Here is a 17,269-nt window from a genome sequence, read left to right as displayed (position 1 = left end):
TCACTGTAAATGAGTTTCCGGTTCTGTCCCACAGGACAATGGCTCCGTATGGCTTGACTTCCTTTATCGTGAAGGGTCCTGACCATCTTGAACGTAATTTTCCTGGAAAAAGCTTAAAACGAGAATTGAAAAGAAGTACCTTATCGTTAGGAGCAAAAGTTCTATGAATAATCTTCTTATCATGATATGCTTTAGTCTTCTCCTTGTAGATCTTCGAGTTTTCGTAAGCATTGTGTAGGATTTCTTCTAACTCGTGAAGTTGAAGTAGTCTTCTTTCTCCAGCTATTTTCAGATTCATGTTCATCTCCTTGATAGCCCATTGCGCCTTATACTCTAGTTCTACTGGAAGGTGACATGCTTTTCCATAAACTAGGTTGAATGGTGTTGTTCCTAATGGTGTCTTGAATGCTGTTCGATATGCCCATAATGCATCGTCAAGCTTGGTAGACCAATCCTTGCGATGAACTGCAGTCGTTTTCTGCAAAATCGACTTGATTTCTCTGTTTGAGATCTCTACTCTATGTGTAACTCCATTCTTTCTAAGAAGATTTTCGAAAACTCTGTTGATGAAGTGCGATCCTCCGTCGCTTATCACAATTCTAGGAACTCCAAAACGCGGGAATATAACAGATTTAAACAGCTTCATGACAAATTTTGCATCATTGGTGGGGCTAGCGACTGCTTCAACCCACTTAGAGACGTAGTCTACTGCTACTAAGATGTATTGGTTTCCAAAAGAAGTAGGAAAGGGTCCCATAAAATCTATTCCCCAGACATCAAAAATTTCGACTTCGAGAATAAAATTTTGAGGCATCTCATTCCTTTTGCTTATGTTGCCCATCCTTTGGCATTTATCGCATCACGATATATAAGCTTGGGTATCTTTGAACAAAGTAGGCCACCAAAAACCTGCTTGCAAGATCTTTGAAGCGGTTTTGAAGGTTGCAAAATGTCCTGCGTAAGACGAGCTATGGCATCCGAATAAAATTCCTTCCATCTCTTCTTCAGCCACGCATCTTCGGAATAACCCATCAGCACATCTCTTATAGAGATAGGGTTCATCCCAAAAATAATGTCTTATGTCTTTCAGAAACTTTTTATTCCTATAACCAAAGAATTGCGGTGGTTCTACATCAGCCGCTAGGTAATTTTCTATGTGCCTAAACCATGGGGTGTTGAAAGCATCTGCTCGTCGCATGAGAGGACGTGGTGGTGCGGTATTGGAATTGGTGGGGGTTGTATCTATAGCGTAGATGTTTTCTTCAGGCAAACTGTCATTTAGAGGCAATCTTTCTTCAACTCGAATTCGTGAAAGATGGTCTGCAACTCCATTATCTGCTCCTTTCCGATCTCGAATTTCGATATCAAATTCTTGCAGTAAGAGGATCCATCTTATCAACCGAGGTTTAGCGTCTTTCTTAGACATTAAATACTTGATTGCAACATGATCAGTATGAACTATGACCTTAGATCCTACGAGATAAGAACGGAATTTCTCAAATGCAAATACGACAGCTAGAAGTTCTTTCTCTGTTGTAGCATAATTGCATTGAGCTTCGTCTAGAGTTCTGCTTGCGTAGTAGATTACGTGCAGTTTCTTATCTTTTCGTTGGCCAAGCACTGCTCCGACTGCATAGTCACTTGCATCGCACATTATTTCGAATGGGAGTTCCCAATCAGGTGCTTGCACGACAGGGGCGGAGACAAGAGCTTGTTTGATCTTATGAAACGCGGCTACGCACTCATCATCGAACTCGAAGTTCGTTTCTTTGCAAAGCAAACGCGTAAGAGGTCTAGCTATTTGAGAAAAATCTTTAATGAAGCGCCTATAGAATCCTGCGTGTCCTAAGAAACTACGAATTCCTTTTACATTTGTGGGTGGTTGTAGGCTGGTCATGACTTCGATTTTAGATTTGTCAACTTCAATACCTTTTTCGGAAATTCTGTGCCCAAGCACGATTCCGTCTTGTACCATGAAGTGACATTTTTCCCAATTTAATACTAAGTGCTTATCTTCATATCTTTGCAGAACTTTACCAAGATTGCCTAGGCATTTTTCAAAAGAAGATCCATAGACAGAGAAGTCGTCCATGAATACTTCCATGAAATCTTCAATAAAGTCTGTGAAGATCGACATCATGCACCGCTGGAAGGTAGCAGGTGCATTACACAATCCAAAAGGCATACGTCTGTAAGCAAACGTGCCATATGGACAAGTGAACGTCGTTTTATCTTGATCCTCCGGTCGAATAGGAATTTGGAAAAATCCGGAATATCCATCAAGGAAGCAATAGTAGGGATGATTAGCTAATCTTTCTAGCATTTGATCTATGAAGGGAAGTGGAAAATGATCTTTCTTAGTTGCTGCGTTCAGTTTCCGGTAATCGATGCACATACGATGTCCAGTTACTGTTCTTGTAGCGATCATTTCATCTTTATCATTTTTAATGACAGTGACTCCTCCTTTCTTTGGGACAACATGAACTGGGCTAACCCAAGTGCTATCTGAGATAGGAAAGATTATTCCAGCTTCTAAAAGCTTCATAATCTCCTTCTTGACAACATCCATGAGATTAGGGTTCAGTCTCCTTTGACTTTCGATTGAGTTTTTTGCATTATCCTCTAGATTTATCTTGTGCATACAAAGATCTGGAGAGATTCCAGGTATGTCATCAAGTGAATATCCTAAGGCTTTTCTATGCTTTCTCAGCTCAGTCAACAGCATTGTGGTTTCTTCTTCCGTCAAACCAGAGTTTATTTTGACAGGATAAGTAGAATTTGGTCCAAGGAAAGCGTACTTAAGTCCGACGGGAAGAGGTTTAAGCTCGACTTTAGGGGCTTTAAGCTCGCTCCAAGGATCATTAATTGCTGCGGCAGTGTCTTTAGGAGGTGTAGGAATGTTTGTTTGGTCCTTAAGATCTAGATAGTTTAGAGGTTTCCTATAAGTTTCGGACTTATCAAGCATACGTGCGCATTCACTCGAAATTTCTTCAAGGAAATTGCGTTCATCTTTTACGGGTGAAAGCGTGACACTTAAAGGGTCATCTAGAAGCAGATCTTCATAGACTTCCTCAATATTTCCGTCTAACTCATCAACCCAACAAATTTTGCCATCCAAAGTTGGTTTATCGAAACTGTTGTTCATGTCAAACTGCATAACTGAACCGGCTAGATGAAGGTCGATTTTTCCTTCAGGAACATTGATTATGGCTCCGGCTGTAGATAGGAATGGTCGTCCAAGAATAAGGGGATCCTTAGGTTCTTTTTCTAGTTCTAGAACTACGAAATCGGTAGGTATGGAACATTTTTCGATTTCTACAGGAACATCTACTAGGATACCTACTGGTTGTCTAACAGAACGATCAGCTAATACTAAAGAAATTTTAGTGGGCTTGAAAGTGTGATGTCCTAAACGTTTTGCTACTGAAAGAGGCATCATGTTTATGCTAGAACCAAAATCACAGAGAGCACGCTCAAAAGCTACATCATTGATGGTGCATGAAAGTACAAAGCTTCCAGGATCATTTTTCTTTTCAGGGATTCGGCTTTGCAAGATAGAACTACATTCATGGGTTATCATCGTAACACCTTCTTCAAGAGTTAAAGAATTTGTTAGAATACCCTTCATGTATTTTCTTAAAGCAGGAATCATAGCACAAGCTTCTACAAAAGGTAATTTCACATTTAATTGATCAATCAACTCTTTCAGCTTAGCTTTTTCTTTTTCTTTCTTAGGGGCTCTTAAGGCTCTAGGATATGGAGGTTTAGGTTTATAGACACGAGTTGGTGGAGGTGGAATCGGGTCTTCTCCGAGGATTTCCCGGGATGAATCTTCTCTTACTTGTTCTCCATCCTTCTCTCCTACCACTTCTTTTTCAACATCTTCATTCGTGATTCTTTCTTTTTCTTTCTCCTTTTCCTTACCCTTTTCCTCATCTTCAGGATCTTTAGGAAATTCAGGCTCTTTGTAAGCTAATCCACTCCTAAGTGTGATAGCTTTCACATCATCGGAGGGATCTGCTTCACTTGAGCTTTCGAAAGAATTTTCACTTGGTTCCTCCTCAGGTTTATCTAAGTTTTTAGAATTGGTTTTGACCATTATGTTAAGGAGGGTATCGGAATCCTTCTGCATCTCTTTTAGTTCAGATCTAAGATCACTAATCTCTTTAGACATAGATTTTTCAAGCTCTAGAATCTTTTTGTTTAGGTTTTCAGCTTCAGAAGAGGGAAAACTAGGATAGGAAACAGGATTAGATTGAATAGCCGAGATTGGTTCAGAAGGTGGTGTCCAACCAGGCTTGAAAGACGTTTTCCCGCGGTCAGGTGGCTCACGACCGCGGTGAATCAAGTCTTGGCCGCGGTCAGAACAGCCACGACCGCGGTGAAAGGTTGCTTGGCCGCGGTCAGAACAGCCACGACCGCGGTGATCAGAAACGAATGGAACATCATGAATTTGATAGACTTCTGCAGTGTTAACCATCCCTTGACCATAAGAATCCATTGGGTTGTCCCAACCATCAAAGTTACACGTATTGTATACCCTATTTGGTTGTTGCAATCCAAGATGACTCATTATGTGACGGAGACACTTTTTAACTTCCGAAATTTCTTCTTTCTTCTCAGGAAGTGCAGAATTACCAAAGGTTACTTGATTTCGGATGCTGTTTCCTAAATTTTTAATGAAAACGTGAGCATCTTCTACAGATCTAGTTGTGAAATCTCCATTACTTGCTATATCAAAAGAGTGTCGTAACTCTGGAGTTATACCGTGATAGAAAATACTTAGCAGGTATTCCTCGGCATATCCATGGTGTGGACAATCTCTTTGGTATTCCCTAAATCTTTCCCAAGTATCTAAAAGATATTCATCTTCTTTTTGTTTAAAAGTTCTTATCTTCTTTCTTAAGAGATTTGCAAGATTTCTAGTGTAAAAACAATTTAGGAAAGCAGTTTTACACGCTGCCCACGTTTTTAGTGAAGCAGGTGGCAAAGATTTTAGCCATTTGCTGGCCTTATCTCTAAGAGAGAATGGGAAAAGACTACACTTGTGGTAATCCCCATTTGCTGTAATGGTTGCACATAATTCTTCGAACGTCTCGATATGGTCTATCGGATTTTCGAATGAATAACCAAAGAATTGATTTTGTTGAACTAATTGGATATGGGGTACCTTAATTTCGGTTTTGCCATCCTCAGGTAAGGCTGGTTGAATAGCTCTTCGATCTCCCATGAACTTTTCGAGTGAATCGAAACTTCCAATCAGTTCATCATCATCTTTGTGTTTGACCGATCCGATTAGCTCATTGTCATCATAAATCGGTTCTTCAAACTCATCATCAGTCAGGTCATCATCACTTGGATCACCATCCACACGATTTGGTGGATCACCAAGAGTCCCAGAAACATGTTCCCGGTCTCTCATTGCAGAGAAACCTGAAAAATTCAAAAGAAAAAGTAAAAATAAACAAGTGTTCTAATGGATTTAAGCTGGGATTCGCGACGAAACAAATTTAAGTCCCTGGCAACGGCGCCAAAAACTTGATTGCGATTTGTAAACGGGGTGTTTGTTGTTTTTGTTTTACTAAGCTTCAGGTTTTAAATTTATAACCCCTAAATGTCTGCAAGTGCACAGATGTGCGCTGTTATACTTAGGGTATCGATCCACAGAGACTTAGTTGTTTCAGTACGAATTCAACGCAACGCTTAAATCAGATTAGAACAAAAAGGGTTTTGATTTTGGGTTTTTGGTTGTCACTAAATCTAAACTAGAAAGCAAGTAAAAAGCAATTGAAAGAAAACTAAAGCAGGTAAAGCAAGTAAAAAGCGATTAAACAAAGCGAATAGGAGGCAAGTAAATAGCGATTGAAAGTATAATGGAAACAAGAAAATAAGCGAATGAAAAGCAAAGGAATACGAAGGTTGTAAGCAATTAAAGACAAACGTTGGGGCTCAAGGGTATTTCGCAGGGGTTCAAGGACTTAGCTATGTCGATTTTAAACAAGTGATAAAGGTAATCAACTACGTATGTTCTAGAACTCGAGGCACGGAAGTATGAATAGCCTACTTTCGCAGCACTAAACAACTATCTCTCGCAACCCTAATCAGTAGGTTTCCACTCTGATTCTGGAAGGGAGAAGATGCAATAGCAGAACAAGACTCATCAATATTCACAACTCAACTACAGGTAGGTTTCCACTCCTGTAGAAGAATTGCTCGTTTCACCCTAGTTCAGACAATCAATGAAAGCTTTTGCAACATATCATATCAGATCGGCTTCTAAGTGGCCAGCAAAGAATCACGCAGTAAGATTAAAGGCAAACGAAGAACATCTAGAAGATTAATAATCCTAAATCTATCGATTCATAAGCAAAGACACATGAAATTCCCTTTGAAAAATCCCTTTAAACCCAACTGGGTAACTACTCAAACATATTGTAACAAAGCATCATAGAGTATTGAAATTGCAGGAAATTAAAGAGAAGAGGGAAGAAGAACGAAGAACCGAATCGCAGATGGAGGCGCGATGATTGCACTCCTCGGCGGCTCCTCCTTCAAAGGCGGGGGCTCCTCTAGGGTTTCTGAAGCACCCACACGAATTCTCTCTCTATTTTTATCTTATGTCGTCTACACACCTTTAGGAATGACCTAAAGTGGGTATTTATAGCTTCAGGGGTGGTTCTGGACACTTAGGGCTTCAAAAATAACGAAGGGAATTGATCTGGGCTTTAATTAAGTCGTCGGGAAAGTGAACGACCAAATTCCGCGGTCGCGGTGGCTCTACCCGCGGGAAAATGGGTGTTTGCCGCGGTCCCGGCACTTGCTCTCTTCCGGAACTGCATTTTCTGTCATTCTTGCATCAGGAGTATCTGAAGATCTAACCGTTGGATTATCTCCAAACCAAGTGCATTAGAAAGCTGGTTGGATCCTCTATGTTGTCTCAAAGTTTGGAGGTGATCAGACGGTGAGAAGGTCTTCATCGCTTGTCATACTTCTGACGGTCTGCATTTATCCAAAATTGCTCATTTGTTCCAAATTGCATATCTTTTGCCCAAGTTTCCTGTTAAGTCTTTTGAAACTCTAAAACATTGAAAATACTTTAAAAACCATTGAAAACAGAGTTAAAACACCTGCATAAGACATTATTATGATCCATAAAAATGGTCAAAATACGGTGTTATCAACTCCCCCAGACTTACCTTTTTGTTTGTCCTCAAACAAACTTAAATCAGGAAAGAATTTTAAAAATCGCAGGAACTAAACAATATCTCAGTGACCGTCCTTCTAAACCATAACTTATCGGGAAACATCTATTTGGATCCAGTCTAGAAAATTCTCACTAAAATACATGCAAACTAGTCCGTTAATCCGTCATGCAAAAATCTACACACTTAGATCTGACTTCCAGTCAACTAGCTCTTAACATTCATTAGAAATCTCGGTGGTTCTCATCAAAGAAAGTCTAGGCAAGACAATCTAGGCTAGGTGTAAAAAGGGTTATTTTAGGGGTAAGGCTTAAAGTGTTTACGGGTTACCTGAAGATCTGGAGAATGCAAGATATTATGCAAAACCGCAAGAGAGAGTGAAGCTGTTGGTATCCACAGTTTTCAGTCACTTTCTTCTTGCCATAGATTACTGGCCTTCTTCCTCAGGTTCTCTCCTAACTCCCCCAGACTTAGATTTTTGTAAATCTTTCAAAAACATAGCTCTATAAACGCTTAGTAGATACTTCTTGCTCAACAAATTTCGAAAATCTAGGACTCATTAGGCTTTTTGTTTCCCTCTCTCTTTTCATTCATTCGTTTTTTTTTTTTTTTTTTGAATAGAGAGGGAACACCTTTAGATATAGAGTCTTAGAGAACACGCAATTACCAGTTAAGATTTGTCTTGTAAAGCTTCTTGATGTTTCTGATACTCTTCCTTCCCAATTCCATTCAGTCTCCTTTGTGAGTGACTGAAAACTGCGTCGCTCCTCTTCTTTCCGACGTTTTTGCACATATCTGCTGATATAAACTAAAGAGAGAATGCACGAGGATTGAAAACAAGGGTTTTGGGTTTAGGGTATGGTACCAGATAAAGATAAACTGGTCATCTAGGACGACAAAGAGTGATAAAAGTGAGGGTAAAAGACGTCCTAGATGTGTATGTCGATGCCTGCCAAATCAATGATGAGAAAATTAAATGTCAATATTAAGGTCAAATAAAATGAGCTAGTATATCCTGTCAGAAAGAATCTCCATGAATAGAAGTCCTCTGGTGGGATTTCGTAATGCAAGTACTTAGCTACCGCCTAGTCTAGGCCTAAATCACAAAAAGAGCAAAAAACGAGGAAATAGCGTAGAAGCACACTGGTATAATTCATCATAGTAATGTTACTGTGTTCCTGGTTTGAAAAATTTTTGAAAAACTTTTTGAAAAATTGTATGTGTCCAAAACAAACTCAAAACAAATCAAATTTCATTAGTAACGGATGAACATCCTCCCCCAGACTTATTTCACACTGTCCTCAGTGTGATAAATCTTGGAAAGAATGGTAAAGAAAATAGAAATGTTGAAATGTTTAAGTGAACTTATCGTGCTGGAGAGTGCTGCTCGTCTTTTTTATTTATTCTTCCTTATTGAAAACCTGAAATTAAATGAAACAGAAACAAAGCAATGGAAATAGAAAATAAAGGTCAAAGGGAAATAGATAAAATACCAAGTGGGTTGCCTCCCACTAAGCGCTTGTTTCAAGTCATTAGCTTGACATTTTTGCTCGATTAGACTTAACCGGGGTCGTGACACTCCTTGGTCTCATCATTGGCTGATGATGGATCAATCAAAAACATCACTTCTCTCTCGTCTTCGGTTTCTTCAGCCAGATATGGCTTTACACGCTGTCCATTCACTGTAAATGAGTTTCCGGTTCTGTCCCACAGGACAATGGCTCCGTATGGCTTGACTTCCTTTATCGTGAAGGGTCCTGACCATCTTGAACGTAATTTTCCTGGAAAAAGCTTAAAACGAGAATTGAAAAGAAGTACCTTATCGTTAGGAGCAAAAGTTCTATGAATAATCTTCTTATCATGATATGCTTTAGTCTTCTCCTTGTAGATCTTCGAGTTTTCGTAAGCATTGTGTCGGATTTCTTCTAACTCGTGAAGTTGAAGTAGTCTTCTTTCTCCAGCTATTTTCAGATTCATGTTCATCTCCTTGATAGCCCATTGCGCCTTATACTCTAGTTCTACTGGAAGGTGACATGCTTTTCCATAAACTAGGTTGAATGGTGTTGTTCCTAATGGTGTCTTGAATGCTGTTCGATATGCCCATAATGCATCGTCAAGCTTGGTAGACCAATCCTTGCGATGAACTGCAGTCGTTTTCTGCAAAATCGACTTGATTTCTCTGTTTGAGATCTCTACTCTATGTGTAACTCCATTCTTTCTAAGAAGATTTTCGAAAACTCTGTTGATGAAGTGCGATCCTCCGTCGCTTATCACAATTCTAGGAACTCCAAAACGCGGGAATATAACAGATTTAAACAGCTTCATGACAAATTTTGCATCATTGGTGGGGCTAGCGACTGCTTCAACCCACTTAGAGACGTAGTCTACTGCTACTAAGATGTATTGGTTTCCAAAAGAAGTAGGAAAGGGTCCCATAAAATCTATTCCCCAGACATCAAAAATTTCGACTTCAAGAATAAAATTTTGAGGCATCTCATTCCTTTTGCTTATGTTGCCCATCCTTTGGCATTTATCGCATCGCGATATATAAGCTTGGGTATCTTTGAACAAAGTAGGCCACCAAAAACCTGCTTGCAAGATCTTTGAAGCGGTTTTGAAGGTTGCAAAATGTCCTGCGTAAGACGAGCTATGGCATCCGAATAAAATTCCTTCCATCTCTTCTTCAGCCACGCATCTTCGGAATAACCCATCAGCACATCTCTTATAGAGATAGGGTTCATCCCAAAAATAATGTCTTATGTCTTTCAGAAACTTTTTATTCCTATAACCAAAGAATTGCGGTGGTTCTACATCAGCCGCTAGGTAATTTTCTATGTGCCTAAACCATGGGGTGTTGAAAGCATCTGCTCGTCGCATGAGAGGACGTGGTGGTGCGGTATTGGAATTGGTGGGGGTTGTATCTATAGCGTAGATGTTTTCTTCAGGCAAACTGTCATTTAGAGGCAATCTTTCTTCAACTCGAATTCGTGAAAGATGGTCTGCAACTCCATTATCTGCTCCTTTCCGATCTCGAATTTCGATATCAAATTCTTGCAGTAAGAGGATCCATCTTATCAACCGAGGTTTAGCGTCTTTCTTAGACATTAAATACTTGATTGCAACATGATCAGTATGAACTATGACCTTAGATCCTACGAGATAAGAACGGAATTTCTCAAATGCAAATACGACAGCTAGAAGTTCTTTCTCTGTTGTAGCATAATTGCATTGAGCTTCGTCTAGAGTTCTGCTTGCGTAGTAGATTACGTGCAGTTTCTTATCTTTTCGTTGGCCAAGCACTGCTCCGACTGCATAGTCACTTGCATCGCACATGATTTCGAATGGGAGTTCCCAATCAGGTGCTTGCACGACAGGGGCGGAGACAAGAGCTTGTTTGATCTTATGAAACGCGGCTACGCACTCATCATCGAACTCGAAGTTCGTTTCTTTGCAAAGCAAACGCGTAAGAGGTCTAGCTATTTGAGAAAAATCTTTAATGAAGCGCCTATAGAATCCTGCGTGTCCTAAGAAACTACGAATTCCTTTTACATTTGTGGGTGGTTGTAGGCTGGTCATGACTTCGATTTTAGATTTGTCAACTTCAATACCTTTTTCGGAAATTCTGTGCCCAAGCACGATTCCGTCTTGTACCATGAAGTGACATTTTTCCCAATTTAATACTAAGTGCTTATCTTCATATCTTTGCAGAACTTTACCAAGATTGCCTAGGCATTTTTCAAAAGAAGATCCATAGACAGAGAAGTCGTCCATGAATACTTCCATGAAATCTTCAATAAAGTCTGTGAAGATCGACATCATGCACCGCTGGAAGGTAGCAGGTGCATTACACAATCCAAAAGGCATACGTCTGTAAGCAAACGTGCCATATGGACAAGTGAACGTCGTTTTATCTTGATCCTCCGGTCGAATAGGAATTTGGAAAAATCCGGAATATCCATCAAGGAAGCAATAGTAGGGATGATTAGCTAATCTTTCTAGCATTTGATCTATGAAGGGAAGTGGAAAATGATCTTTCTTAGTTGCTGCGTTCAGTTTCCGGTAATCGATGCACATACGATGTCCAGTTACTGTTCTTGTAGCGATCATTTCATCTTTATCATTTTTAATGACAGTGACTCCTCCTTTCTTTGGGACAACATGAACTGGGCTAACCCAAGTGCTATCTGAGATAGGAAAGATTATTCCAGCTTCTAAAAGCTTCATAATCTCCTTCTTGACAACATCCATGAGATTAGGGTTCAGTCTCCTTTGACTTTCGATTGAGTTTTTTGCATTATCCTCTAGATTTATCTTGTGCATACAAAGATCTGGAGAGATTCCAGGTATGTCATCAAGTGAATATCCTAAGGCTTTTCTATGCTTTCTCAGCTCAGTCAACAGCATTGTGGTTTCTTCTTCCGTCAAACCAGAGTTTATTTTGACAGGATAAGTAGAATTTGGTCCAAGGAAAGCGTACTTAAGTCCGACGGGAAGAGGTTTAAGCTCGACTTTAGGGGCTTTAAGCTCGCTCCAAGGATCATTAATTGCTGCGGCAGTGTCTTTAGGAGGTGTAGGAATGTTTGTTTGGTCCTTAAGATCTAGATAGTTTAGAGGTTTCCTATAAGTTTCGGACTTATCAAGCATACGTGCGCATTGACTCGAAATTTCTTCAAGGAAATTGCGTTCATCTTTTGCGGGTGAAAGCGTGACACTTAAAGGGTCATCTAGAAGCAGATCTTCATAGACTTCCTCAATATTTCCGTCTAACTCATCAACCCAACAAATTTTGCCATCCAAAGTTGGTTTATCGAAACTGTTGTTCATGTCAAACTGCATAACTGAACCGGCTAGATGAAGGTCGATTTTTCCTTCAGGAACATTGATTATGGCTCCGGCTGTAGATAGGAATGGTCGTCCAAGAATAAGGGGATCCTTAGGTTCTTTTTCTAGTTCTAGAACTACGAAATCGGTAGGTATGGAACATTTTTCGATTTCTACAGGAACATCTACTAGGATACCTACTGGTTGTCTAACAGAACGATCAGCTAATACTAAAGAAATTTTAGTGGGCTTGAAAGTGTGATGTCCTAAACGTTTTGCTACTGAAAGAGGCATCATGTTTATGCTAGAACCAAAATCACAGAGAGCACGCTCAAAAGCTACATCATTGATGGTGCATGAAAGTACAAAGCTTCCAGGATCATTTTTCTTTTCAGGGATTCGGCTTTGCAAGATAGAACTACATTCATGGGTTATCATCGTAACACCTTCTTCAAGAGTTAAAGAATTTGTTAGAATACCCTTCATGTATTTTCTTAAAGCAGGAATCATAGCACAAGCTTCTACAAAAGGTAATTTCACATTTAATTGATCAATCAACTCTTTCAGCTTAGCTTTTTCTTTTTCTTTCTTAGGGGCTCTTAAGGCTCTAGGATATGGAGGTTTAGGTTTATAGACACGAGTTGGTGGAGGTGGAATCGGGTCTTCTCCGAGGATTTCCCGGGATGAATCTTCTCTTACTTGTTCTCCATCCTTCTCTCCTACCACTTCTTTTTCAACATCTTCATTCGTGATTCTTTCTTTTTCTTTCTCCTTTTCCTTACCCTTTTCCTCATCTTCGGGATCTTTAGGAAATTCAGGCTCTTTGTAAGCTAATCCACTCCTAAGTGTGATAGCTTTCACATCATCGGAGGGATCTGCTTCACTTGAGCTTTCGAAAGAATTTTCACTTGGTTCCTCCTCAGGTTTATCTAAGTTTTTAGAATTGGTTTTGACCATTATGTTAAGGAGGGTATCAGAATCCTTCTGCATCTCTTTTAGTTCAGATCTAAGATCACTAATCTCTAGAGACATAGATTTTTCAAGCTCTAGAATCTTTTTGTTTAGGTTTTCAGCTTCAGAAGAGGGAAAACTAGGATAGGAAACAGGATTAGATTGAATAGCCGAGATTGGTTCAGAAGGTGGTGTCCAACCAGGCTTGAAAGACGTTTTCCCGCGGTCAGGTGGCTCACGACCGCGGTGAATCAAGTCTTGGCCGCGGTCAGAACAGCCACGACCGCGGTGAAAGGTTGCTTGGCGGCGGTCAGAACAGCCACGACCGCGGTGATCAGAAACGAATGGAACATCATGAATTTGATAGACTTCTGCAGTGTTAACCATCCCTTGACCATAAGAATCCATTGGGTTGTCCCAACCATCAAAGTTACACGTATTGTATACCCTATTTGGTTGTTGCAATCCAAGATGACTCATTATGTGACGGAGACACTTTTTAACTTCCGAAATTTCTTCTTTCTTCTCAGGAAGTGCAGAATTACCAAAGGTTACTTGATTTCGGATGCTGTTTCCTAAATTTTTAATGAAAACGTGAGCATCTTCTACAGATCTAGTTGTGAAATCTCCATTACTTGCTATATCAAAAGAGTGTCGTAACTCTGGAGTTATACCATGATAGAAAATACTTAGCAGGTATTCCTCGGCATATCCATGGTGTGGACAATCTCTTTGGTATTCCCTAAATCTTTCCCAAGTATCTAAAAGATATTCATCTTCTTTTTGTTTAAAAGTTCTTATCTTCTTTCTTAAGAGATTTGCAAGATTTCTAGTGTAAAAACAATTTAGGAAAGCAGTTTTACACGCTGCCCACGTTTTTAGTGAAGCAGGTGGCAAAGATTTTAGCCATTTGCTGGCCTTATCTCTAAGAGAGAATGGGAAAAGACTACACTTGTGGTAATCCCCATTTGCTGTAATGGTTGCACATAATTCTTCGAACGTCTCGATATGGTCTATCGGATTTTCGAATGAATAACCAGAGAATTGATTTTGTTGAACTAATTAGATATGGGGTACCTTAATTTCGGTTTTGCCATCCTCAGGTAAGGCTGGTTGAATAGCTCTTCGATCTCCCATGAACTTTTCGAGTGAATCGAAACTTCCAATCAGTTCATCATCATCTTTGTGTTTGACCGATCCGATTAGCTCATTGTCATCATAAATCGGTTCTTCAAACTCATCATCAGTCAGGTCATCATCACTTGGATCACCATCCACACGATTTGGTGGATCACCAAGAGTCCCAGGAACATGTTCCCGGTCTCTCATTGCAGAGAAACCTGAAAAATTCAAAAGAAAAAGTAAAAATAAACAAGTGTTCTAATGGATTTAAGCTGGGACTCGCGACGAAACAAATTTAAGTCCCTGGCAACGGCGCCAAAAACTTGATTGCGATTTGTAAACGGGGTGTTTGTTGTTTTCGTTTTACTAAGCTTCAGGTTTTAAATTTATAACCCCTAATGTCTGCAAGTGCACAGATGTGCGCTGTTATACTTAGGGTATCGATCCACAGAGACTTAGTTGTTTCAGTACGAATTCAACGCAACGCTTAAATCAGATTAGAACAAAAAGGGTTTTGATTTTGGGTTTTTGGTTGTCACTAAATCTAAACTAGAAAGCAAGTAAAAAGCAATTGAAAGAAAACTAAAGCAGGTAAAGCAAGTAAAAAGCGATTAAACAAAGCGAATAGGAGGCAAGTAAATAGCGATTGAAAGTATAATGGAAACAAGAAAATAAGCGAATGAAAAGCAAAGGAATACGAAGGTTGTAAGCAATTAAAGACAAACGTTGGGGCTCAAGGGTATTTCGCAGGGGTTCAAGGACTTAGCTATGTCGATTTTAAACAAGTGATAAAGGTAATCAACTACGTATGTTCTAGAACTCGAGGCACGGAAGTATGAATAGCCTACTTTCGCAGCACTAAACAACTATCTCTCGCAACCCTAATCAGTAGGTTTCCACTCTGATTCTGGAAGGGAGAAGATGCAATAGCAGAACAAGACTCATCAATATTCACAACTCAACTACAGGTAGGTTTCCACTCCTGTAGAAGAATTGCTCGTTTCACCCTAGTTCAGACAATCAATGAAAGCTTTTGCAACATATCATATCAGATCGGCTTCTAAGTGGCCAGCAAAGAATCACGCAGTAAGATTAAAGGCAAACGAAGAACATCTAGAAGATTAATAATCCTAAATCTATCGATTCATAAGCAAAGACACATGAAATTCCCTTTGAAAAATCCCTTTAAACCCAACTGGGTAACTACTCAAACATATTGTAACAAAGCATCATAGAGTATTGAAATTGCAGGAAATTAAAGAGAAGAGGGAAGAAGAACGAAGAACCGAATCGCAGATGGAGGCGCGATGATTGCACTCCTCGGCGGCTCCTCCTTCAAAGGCGGGGGCTCCTCTAGGGTTTCTGAAGCACCCACACGAATTCTCTCTCTATTTTTATCTTATGTCGTCTACACACCTTTAGGAATGACCTAAAGAGGGTATTTATAGCTTCTGGGGTGGTTCTGGACACTTAGGGCTTCAAAAATAACGAATGTAATTGATCTTGGCTTTAATTAAGTCGTCGGAAAAGTGAACGACCAAGTTCCGCGGTCGCGGTGGCTCTACACGCGGGAAAATGGGTGTTTGCCGCGGTCCCGGCACTTGCTCTCTTCTGGAACTGCATTTTCTGTCATTCTTGCATCGGGAGTATCTAAAGATCTAACCGTTGGATTGTCTCCAAACCAAGTGCATTAGAAAGCTGGTTGGATCCTCTATTTTGTCTCAAATTTTGGGGGTGATCAGACGGTGAGAACGTCTTCATCGCTTGTCATACTTCTGATGGTCTGCATTTATCCAAAATTGCTCATTTGTATTAAATTGCATATCTTTTGCCCAAGTTTCCTGTTAAGTCTTTTGAAACTCTAAAACATTGAAAATACTTTAAAAACCATTGAAAATAGAGTTAAAACACCTGCATAAGACATTATTATGATCCATAAAAATGGTCAAAATACGGTGTTATCAACTTCCCCAGACTTACCTTTTTGTTTGTCCTCAAACAAACTTAAATCAGGAAAGAATTTTAAAAATCGCAGGAACTAAACAATATCTCAGTGACCGTCCTTCTAAACCATAACTTATCGGGAAACATCTATTTGGATCCAGTCTAGAAAATTCTCACTAAAATACATGCAAACTAGTCCGTTAATCCGTCATGCAAAAATCTACACACTTAGATCTGACTTCCAGTCAACTAGCTCTTAACATTCATTAGAAATCTCGGTGGTTCTCATCAAAGAAAGTCTAGGCAAGGCAATCTAGGCTAGGTGTAAAAAGGGTTATTTTAGGGGTAAGGCTTAAAGTGTTTACGGGTTACCTGAAGATCTGGAGAATGCAAGATATTATGCAAAACCGCAAGAGAGAGTGAAGCTGTTGGTATCCACAGTTTTCAGTCACTTTCTTCTTGCCATAGATTACTGGCCTTCTTCCTCAGGTTCTCTCCTAACTCCCCCAGACTTAGATTTTTGTAAATCTTTCAAAAACATAGCTCTATAAACGCTTAGTAGATACTTCTTGCTCAACAAATTTCGAAAATCTAGGACTCATTAGGCTTTTTGTTTCCCTCTCTCTTTTCATTCATTCGTTTTTTTTTTTTTTTTTTGAATAGAGAGGGAACACCTTTAGATATAGAGTCTTAGAGAACACGCAATTACCAGTTAAGATTTGTCTTGTAAAGCTTCTTGATGTTTCTGATACTCTTCCTTCCCAATTCCATTCAGTCTCCTTTGTGAGTGACTGAAAACTGCGTCGCTCCTCTTCTTTCCGACGTTTTTGCACATATCTGCTGATATAAACTAAAGAGAGAATGCACGAGGATTGAAAACAAGGGTTTTGGGTTTAGGGTATGGTACCAGATAAAGATAAACTGGTCATCTAGGACGACAAAGAGTGATAAAAGTGAGGGTAAAAGACGTCCTAGATGTGTATGTCGATGCCTGCCAAATCAATGATGAGAAAATTAAATGTCAATATTAAGGTCAAATAAAATGAGCTAGTATATCCTGTCAGAAAGAATCTCCATGAATAGAAGTCCTCTGGTGGGATTTCGTAATGCAAGTACTTAGCTACCGCCTAGTCTAGGCCTAAATCACAAAAAGAGCAAAAAACGAGGAAATAGCGTAGAAGCACACTGGTATAATTCATCATAGTAATGTTACTTACTGAAATGAATGC

At 39.6% G+C, this 17,269-nt stretch overlaps 2 non-coding genes across 2 annotated transcripts; both read left to right on the top strand.

Moving 5' to 3' along the window:
• Window positions 1-4,802: 4,802 nt before the first annotated feature.
• LOC112083226 lies at window positions 4,803-4,910 on the top strand. The gene has a single exon (XR_002897518.1). It is a non-coding gene; the product is annotated as a small nucleolar RNA R71 (small nucleolar RNA).
• Window positions 4,911-13,683: 8,773 nt separating this feature from the next.
• LOC112083225 lies at window positions 13,684-13,791 on the top strand. Its single transcript, XR_002897517.1, has one exon. It is a non-coding gene; the product is annotated as a small nucleolar RNA R71 (small nucleolar RNA).
• The last annotated feature ends 3,478 nt before the right edge of the window (window positions 13,792-17,269 follow it).

Source organism: Eutrema salsugineum, unplaced genomic scaffold, assembly GCF_000478725.1.
Source record: "Eutrema salsugineum unplaced genomic scaffold, Eutsalg1_0 scaffold_7, whole genome shotgun sequence".
Taxonomy (NCBI): domain Eukaryota; kingdom Viridiplantae; phylum Streptophyta; class Magnoliopsida; order Brassicales; family Brassicaceae; genus Eutrema; species Eutrema salsugineum.
Note: the sequence above shows the minus strand (reverse complement) of the source record. Positions and strands in the feature narration are given on the sequence as shown.